This window comes from Rutidosis leptorrhynchoides, chromosome 2, assembly GCF_046630445.1.
Source record: "Rutidosis leptorrhynchoides isolate AG116_Rl617_1_P2 chromosome 2, CSIRO_AGI_Rlap_v1, whole genome shotgun sequence".
NCBI lineage: Eukaryota > Viridiplantae > Streptophyta > Magnoliopsida > Asterales > Asteraceae > Rutidosis > Rutidosis leptorrhynchoides.
This window is the reverse complement of record NC_092334.1, coordinates 156,983,738-156,992,998: the sequence shown is the minus strand read 5'-3', so window position 1 is coordinate 156,992,998 and position 9,261 is coordinate 156,983,738. Positions and strand designations below refer to the sequence as shown.

Sequence of the window (9,261 nt, the reverse complement as noted above, 5' to 3'; positions counted from 1 at the left end):
AGTGATTAAATTGATAGACATCCAAAATTTTCTAGTTCGTAGTAATAGTTGGATTTGTTAGTGGCGAGTTGTGGGCTTCCTATTTAAAGGATCCAGGCTACCTGCTGCATCTATTGGCTATTCGAAACGTGGACAAAATCAGAAAAGTCTATTAATTTGATAACTTTAATAATTTTTATCTTTATAACTAATATGATATTCAGTGAATGCACCAAGCAAAACGTTCACCACCTTTCATACGTTCACCACCTGTAACTCGATCAAGACATCTTGCCAATATTGTCGCCGTTGATTTTTCTTTAGAATCATCACCTAGTCGACCAAGTACTCCAAATCGAATTTCCGATAATCTATTTTTTGAACCCGACCTCACAATTGAGAACCCGGAGGATATTCAAGGACAATTCAGAGATCCTGAACCACTAATCATTCCTTCTGAACCACAAATTACTCATCCAGAGATTGTCGAGGAAGAAACCATTAAATCAGAATCCTCTACTGATTCAGATTTAACAAATTCAATCATGGAAAATCAGGAACCTCTAAGTATGGAAGATCGAATGAGAGCTACATGCACGGGCCAAGGTCATGCCATTACTCAACCAGATATTAATGCGCCAGATTATGAAATCAAAGGACAAACCCTACATATGGTAACTAATCAGTGCCAATTTAGTGGTACGCCAAAAGAAGATCCAAACGAACATCTTCGAACCTTTAATATGATCTGTACTCTATTTAAAATCAGAGAAGTTGATGATGAACAGATCTATCTCATGTTGTTTCCCTGGACTTTAAAGGGAGAAGCCAAAGATTGGTTAGAATCGTTACCTGAAGGGGCGATTGATACATGGGATGTTTTAGTTGAAAATTTTCTTAAAAGATTCTTTCCGACATCTAAAGCCGTAAGACTTCAAGAAGAAATTTTTACGTTCACACAAAAGCCAAATGAAACATTATATGAGGCGTGGACAAGATTTGGAAAGTTGTTGAGAGGATGTCCTCAACATGGCTTAGACACTTATCAAATAGTACAAATATTCTACCAAGGATGCGACATTGCTACATGAAAATACATCGACACAGCAGTTGGTGGTTCCATTATGAAGAAAACCGCAACTAAAGCTCACAAAATTATTGATAACACAGCCTCCCACTTACATGAGTCACACCAGGAAAAAGATATCCTTCGTTCATCTAAAGCGGCTAGAGCCGATTCTAGCCATGACTTTGATTCCATTTCCGCAAAGTTAGATGCTTTCGAGAGACGAATGAAAAAGATGACTAAAGATATTCACGCAATACAAATTAGTTGTGAGCAGTGTGGAGCACCACATTTGACAAAAGATTGTCTCAGTATTGAACAAACAATGGAACAAAGAGATAATGTTTCATACATGAACCAAAGGCCTGGAAATAATTATCAAAATAATTATCAACCGCCAAGATCAAACTACAATCAAAATTAGAATTATAACCGAAATGTTCCATACAACAACCAACAAGGTCTTAGCAATCAACAAGTATTCAATAATACTTACAACCAGCAAAGACCTATTTTTTTCAAATAAACCACCACAAACCGATTATAAAAAGTCAAATTTAGAAGATATGATGTCAAAGCTAGTTGAATCTCAAACTCAGTTTTTCACATCTCAGAAACAAACTAATGAACAAAACACTCAAGCATTTAGAAATCAACAAGCTTCTATTCAAAATCTGGAACAAGAAGTGAGCAACCTAGCAACGTTAATAGGAGAAAGAAAATCGGGGAGTCTACCTAGCGATACAATTGCTAACCCCCGAAATAAAATAGCTAAAGCCATTACCACAAGAAGTGGTATTACACTCAAACCACCGGAAATACCTGTAATTTCCGATGACTCTATTCCTACTACACATGCACCACAGCCTGAGCAAGAGAAGGAATCAGAACCGGTAGTTGAAAAGGTTAATAAAGATAACACAGTTAAGGCAAAGCCTTATGTTAAACCATACCAACCACCGCTTCCTTACCCGAGTAAAATATGAAAAGAAAGACTTGAAGCCGAGCAATCCAAATTCTTGGATATGTTTAAACAAATAAATGTCAACCTTCCTTTCATTGATGTGATTTCAGGAATGCCAAGATATGCTAAATTCTTGAAAGATCTAATCACAATAGAAAGAAAATGGAAGAACTAATGAATGCTAATTGTTCTGCAGTGCTGTTGAATAAACTACCAGAAAAATTATCGAAACCAGAAAGTTTCACAATTCCATGTTTTCTGGGTAGTCTTAGTTCAATAGAAGCATTGGCAGTCTTAGGTGCTAGTATAAATTTAATGTCGTATTCACTATACGCTAAACTAGATCTTGGAGAATTGAAATCAACATGAATAAGCATACAACTAGCCGATCGGTCAATAAAATATCCTAGAGTGATAATGGAGAACATGCTAGTTAAAGTTGGTACTTTAGTATTCCCATTAGTTTTTGTTATTCTGGACATGGAAGAAGATTCTCGAGTTCCTCTCATATTAGGAAGACCATTCTTAAACACGGCTAAAGCAATAATAGACGTGTTTGGTAAGAAACTGACCCTAAGTATAGAGGTCGGGAGTGTTACCTTTTTTGTTGATAAAGCCATGCAACAACCGTAATTTGCAGATGATACATGTTATTATATTCAAACTATTGATTCACAAGCAGAATTGTTACAATAATTTCCAGAATTACAAGGAACAGGAGAATGTTCTTTAGGAGAAGGAACTGAACCAATTGATGAAGCTAAAATGTTAGCCGCACTCATGGCTAATGATTATGAACCAACAACAGAAGAACTTCAAATGCTAAAAGAGGAAGACAAATATCGATACAAATCATCGATAGAAGAACCACCGATATTAGAGTTAAAGCCACTTCCAAACCGTTTGGAATACGCTTATTTACATGGTGAATCTGAATTACCTGTAATAATATCTACTTCTCTTACGGAAAATGAAAAATCTCAACTCATTTCTGTGCTAAAAGCTCATAAACCAGCTATTGCATGGAAGATTTATGACATTAAAGGCATAAGTCCTTCGTATTGCACACATAAAATCCTTATGGAAGATGGTCATAAAACATATGTGCAACGCCAACGAAGACTAAATCCTAATATGCAAGATGTTGTTAAGAAAGAAATTATTAAACTGCTCGATGCAGGTTTAATTTATCCAATCTCTGATAGTCCATGGGTAAGCCCAGTTCAATGCGTACCTAAGAAGGGTGGCATGACTGTCATCACAAATGAAAAAGATGAGCTTATTCCTACTAGGACTGTAACGGGATGGCGAGTTTGTATTGATTATAAAAAACTAAATGACGCCACCAGAAAAGATCACTTTCCCTTACCTTTCATTGATCAAATGTTGGAAAGGTTAGCTGGAAACAGTTACTATTGTTTTCTTGACGGTTTCTCCGGATATTTTCAAATTCCAATCGCACCCGAGGACCAAGAGAAAACCACGTTCACGTGCCCTTATGGTACTTTTTGCTTACAAACGCATGCCATTTGGACTTTGCAACGCCCCTACAACTTTTCAAAGGTGCATGATGGCGATTTTTCACGACATGATAGAAGAATGCATGGAAGTTTTCATGGATAACTTTTCAGTCTTCGGTGATACTTTTGAAACATTTCTAGTTAATCTTGAACGAACGCTTATTAGATGCGAACAATCAAATCTAGTACTTAATTGGGAGAAATGTCATTTCATGTTTAGAGAAGGCATCATTCTTGGTCATAAAATTTCAAAGGAAGGAATTGTAGTGGATAAAGCTAAAGTAGATGTAATCGACAAACTTCCACATCCCACCAATGTTAGAGGAGTTAGGAGTTTTCTAGGGCATGCCGGTTTTTACCGACGTTTCATAAAAGATTTTTCTAAAATTGCCACTCCTATGAATAAACTCCTAGAAAATGATACTCCATTCATCTTTTCGGATGAATGCATCAAATCTTTTAATATTCTTAAAGAAAAACTCACTAATGCACTGATCATGATAACTCTAAATTGGAATCTTCCATTTGAACTCATGTGCGATGCAAGTGATTTTGCAATGGGGGCCGTTTTAGGTCAAAGGATTGAAAAATGATTTCAACCTATTTATTACGCTAGTAAGACGTTACAAGGAGCATAAACAAATTACACAACTACTGAAAAAGAACTCCTTGCTAGCGTCTTTGCTTTTGAAAAATTTCGTTCATATCTCTTTCTAGCTAAAATGGTGGTCTATACTGATCATTCTGCTCTTAGATACCTATTTTCAAAACAAGATGCCAAATCACGATTAATTCGTTGGATCTTACTCTTACAAGAGTTCAATATTGAAATCCGGGATAAAAAGGGAGCAGAAAATCTCGCAGCTGATCATCTTTCTCGTCTTGAAAATCTCAAATTAGAAGTTCTAAATGAATCGTCCATACAAGATAACTTTCCAGATGAATATCTTTTGAAAATCGATTATAATGAAATTCCATGGTTTGCAGACTATGCAAACTACTTAGTTTGTGGATTCCTTGAAAAAGGGTTGTCGTACCAAAAATGAAAGAAATTCTTTAGTGATATAAAACACTATTTTTAGGAAGATCCACATTTGTTTAAAAGGTGTCCCGATGGAATAATACGCCGATGCGTATTCGGGGATGAAGCTAGTCAAATCTTAAACTATTGTCACACAGGACCAACAGGAGGGCATTATGGGCCTCAACTCACAGCAAGGAAAGTCTACGATGCCGGATTCTATTGGCATACAATTTTCAAAGATGCACACCTTCTTTGTAAATCCTGTGATGCATGTCAAAGGGCCGGAAAAATAAGTCAACGTGATGAAATGCCACAAAACGTCATTCAAGTATGTGAAGTATTCGACGTTTAGGGTATTGACTTTATGGGTCCATTTTCAAAATCTCATAATAATCTCTACATTCTCGTAGCCATTGACTATGTATCTAAATGGGCGAAAGCACAAGCTCTCCCAACTAACGATGCACGAGTTGTAGTCAACTTCTTAAAATGTCTTTTTGCTAGGTTCGGAACGCCAAAAGCTTTAATAAGTGATCGGGGTACTCATTTATGTAATAATCAACTTGAGAAAGTTCTCAAAAGATATGGAGTAACACATAAAATCTCAACCGCTTATCATCCACAAACAAGTGGACAAGTTGAAAATACCAACCGAGCTTTAAAACCTATTCTAGAGAAAACCGTAGGATCAAATCCGAAGGAATGGTCCATGAAATTAGAGGATGCACTATGGGCTTTTAGAACAACCTACAAAAATCCAATTGGAACCACACCTTTTAAAATCATTTACAAAAAAAGCATGTCATCTTCCAGTAGAAATTGAGCACAAAGCATTTTGGGCTTTGAAGACGTGTAATCTTGATTTACATGAAACCAGACATCTAAGATTAAGTCAACTAAATGAATTAGAAGAATTAAGACATGATGCATATGAGAATTCGTTAATCTATAAGGAAAGAACGAAGAAATGGCATGATAAAAGAATCAGAAGTTCAAAAGAATTCAAGGAAGGAGACTGAGTTCTTCTTTTCAATTCACGATTCAAGCTATTTCCTGGAAAATTGAAATCAAGATGGTCTGGACCATTCATAGTCAAAAGAGTTTTCCCATACGGAACAATAGAGTTAATAAATTCAAATGGGATTGAATTTAAAGTTAATGCTCACAGAGTTAAATATTACATAGATAGTCCGATGGAAGTTGACAATGAAGTTAATCACAATTTCAATACCACAGCTAACTAAGTGTGGAGAGATTCAAAATGTTTTAAAGGATAATATAATGCTGTCTAGAGTTAGATTTTTTGTTTTCGTGTAGTTCTCGAAAATGAAATCCGAATGGTCTTTCCCTAGCAAACCCTAAAGAACTAGTCTTCTCCCTCCATTCTGAATTTTTGTATTTTTAGGTTTTACGAGATAAAGAATTCCTTTGATCTAAACCATGGTCTACTACTACACGCTATGATTACTAAACGTAATAATAACACTTTCCCGAGTGAACTGGTATCATTCATAAAAGGAAAAATGGATGAAGTAAGGAAAGAACTCAGGAAAGATCATCATAAGATACATTTTGGTAAAGGAAAATCAAAATCCGCAGCAAAAAGAAGAGCACGACACCTTGAAAAGATGTCATAAATGCGTAAAATGGTCACACGAAGGGAAATGTTCAAACAATCAGACACATTCCAATACTGAGTTCGTTACTTTATGCAGAGAAGGACCGTTCATATGTTTAGAAGAAAAGTTATTGAAAATTCGAGGTTACGCTTATGTAGCAATGGAAAACCAAATCGAACGACTCTCCTATGAGTCGACTAAAGCAGGTCTCTGAGTATTCTATCTCAATAGGTAAGTATGTACAGTTTTTATTTTTATTATTTACTTTTAAACTTTTGATAATAAACGCTGAATCGTTCGCTATAAAGTATTAAATTGATATTCAATAAAATTAGGTATAATAAACTGAAATTATTGATATCATACAAAAATTTAATGCATCACTGTAAAATTTACCGTTTATTCATAAGGTATAAATATCTTTAATCAATCAATTTAAAATATTTCAGAAATTCGTCAGGAGTAAAACTAGATAATATAGCCGAAATTACTTTACCCAAAAGAGGGACGTATATTTTTGATAATATTTGATTGATTAAAGTGGGATAAAAAACCAAAAAGATTTTAATTTTATTTTTACCATGTTTTTAAAATTAATATTATTTTAATATGTAATTATATTATTTTAAATATAAGATTGTAAAACTAATGTATATAAAAATATTAATATTTATATGAAATTTTATGCATTTTAAATTTAATTTTGGTGTGAATTTAAAAACAAAATTTACTTTATTTCATTAAGTTAAAAAAATTGATTTTTAAAATTCGTCGTGAGTTGAAGACTAGGTCGTTGAACCGAAATTGCTTTACCCGAGGGCGGGACGACAAATTTTGTTATCATTATTTTAATCTTATTGATTTAAAGTATGCCAAAAACATTAAAAAACTTAAAAATCTTTGCTTTTAAAACAATCGCTTTAAAATGACAAATTTCAAAATTTAATCGAGGGACGAACTAGGTAAACGTACCGAAACGCCCTCAAACTAGAAAGAAACAAAAATTTAAAAATAAATTTATTAATTGTTTTACAAGTTAACAGTTTTTAAAAAAAAGAAAAAATTATTCCTCATGCGATCGCATGGGGTTTGCACAGCAAAGGCATGTGATCGCATGGCAACAGATAACTGGTCAGGTACAAAAGTTCCAGTCGACTGCTTCTGCTCCTCACACTTCACACACATATACACGAACATATACACACACAATCACTCTAAAATCTCCATTTTTTTCACTAAAATCATCCAAATTTCATGCTATAATCCTTTCCAATCATGCCTTTCTTCAGATGGGGGAGCAAAAAGGTAAAAAAATTCACCCCTAAACTCATAAATTTTCTAATTTTTGTGATAATTATAATTAATTGTCCTAATTTAATTTTGATGATTTCTAGATTAATTAGAGTTAAATTGTTAGTATATTATGCTTGTATAACCTAGATTGATGCTATTTATCATAATTTGAAGCCTTAAACTTCAAATTTTTTTAAAAATCTAGGGTTTGTGTTCTTGAGCAATTTGGGGTTTTTTTTTGATATAAACAGGTTATGGCCGATTTTTGTTATGGATTATTGCTAAATTAAGTAGTGTAATGTGATGACCCGGAAATTTCCGACCAAATTTAAAATATAATCTTATATGATTTCGACACGATAAGTAAAGTCTGTAATGTTGAGTCTCAAAATTTTGAAATGTTTTCATACATTCATTTAACCCTTGACTATCCCTGACGATTCATGAACAAGTGTTGTAAATATATATAAATATATATATGTATCTAAATAAATATAAAGGAGGGTATTGAAAATAATAAAATATAAATGAATCATTAGAATTAAAACGTAAAAATAATAAATAAAATAATTAAGTTCTATTAGGATATATATATATATATATATATATATATATATATATATATATATATATATATATATATATATATATATATATATATATATACGATATAAATTTATATATAAATATATATATGATTTCTATTTATAACTATTATATTGTAAAATATAGGAAATATATAAATATTAAATATTCAATAAATATTATCATATCATATATAATATAATTATTGCATAATTAATAAATTAAATGTAATTACAAGTTGAATTATAATTGTTATATTATTTTCATCATTATTATTAATATCAATATTAGTACTATAAATAATAATAAAGATTATAATATCAAATTTGATACATTGATTTGTTATAGTATCATTATTATTAATGTTATTGTTATCATTGTTAATATCATTATTAATATAATTAATAGTGAAATTATAATTTTAGTTATTATGATTAATATCAGTATTATCAATATTATTGAAATTATAAATTATTATTATCATTATTATAGTTACTAGAAAATAACACAAATTTAATTATTATTATCATTAAGAATATTATTAATATCTTTTTTATGATTAGTAATAATATTATTATTATACTTGTATTATTATTAGTTAAAATATTAAGGGTATTATTATTACCTTATTTATTAAAAGATTAACTATAATCTATAAATACAAATATATAAATATAAGAGGAATACAAATAAATATATGAATGCAGATATATAAATACAGTAATATAATCAGATATACAAGGATACATATACATATACGAATTGCAGTATATACATATAAGTAAATACAGGTATACAGATATATGATTTTATAGATACGGTATATATTAAATATAAATACAGAATAAGAACGTATTCAGCTTTCAATTATTTTCAAACAATAGATAATCTCGCTTTCTGTCTGAACCAGTACGATTTGATTCTACAATAATCACAAGACTTCAAAATCTGTTAGATATCACACTCTTATCGTACTAATTAGTTGAAAAGAAGCTGCCTTTTTATTATTTATATTTTACTGAATAATTCTTGTCTGCAATCTATTAAGGGTCGATTTCAAAGCACAATACAAAATCAATTATGATCAGTTTAACTAATAAACCACGTACTTACTCACATTTTATATACACACTTCTGTAATTTGAGAAATTAAATTAAAAACTCAAGAACACAGATGCATATTCTCTGTTCTTATACTTTTTTTATCAAAA

General features: G+C 31.5%; 1 non-coding gene across 1 annotated transcript; it reads right to left on the bottom strand.

Annotated features, from left to right (window-relative positions):
• Positions 1–908: 908 nt before the first annotated feature.
• On the bottom strand, positions 909–1,015 carry LOC139894721 (small nucleolar RNA R71). Its single transcript, XR_011775207.1, has one exon. It is a non-coding gene; the product is annotated as a small nucleolar RNA R71 (small nucleolar RNA).
• Positions 1,016–9,261: the final 8,246 nt, after the last annotated feature.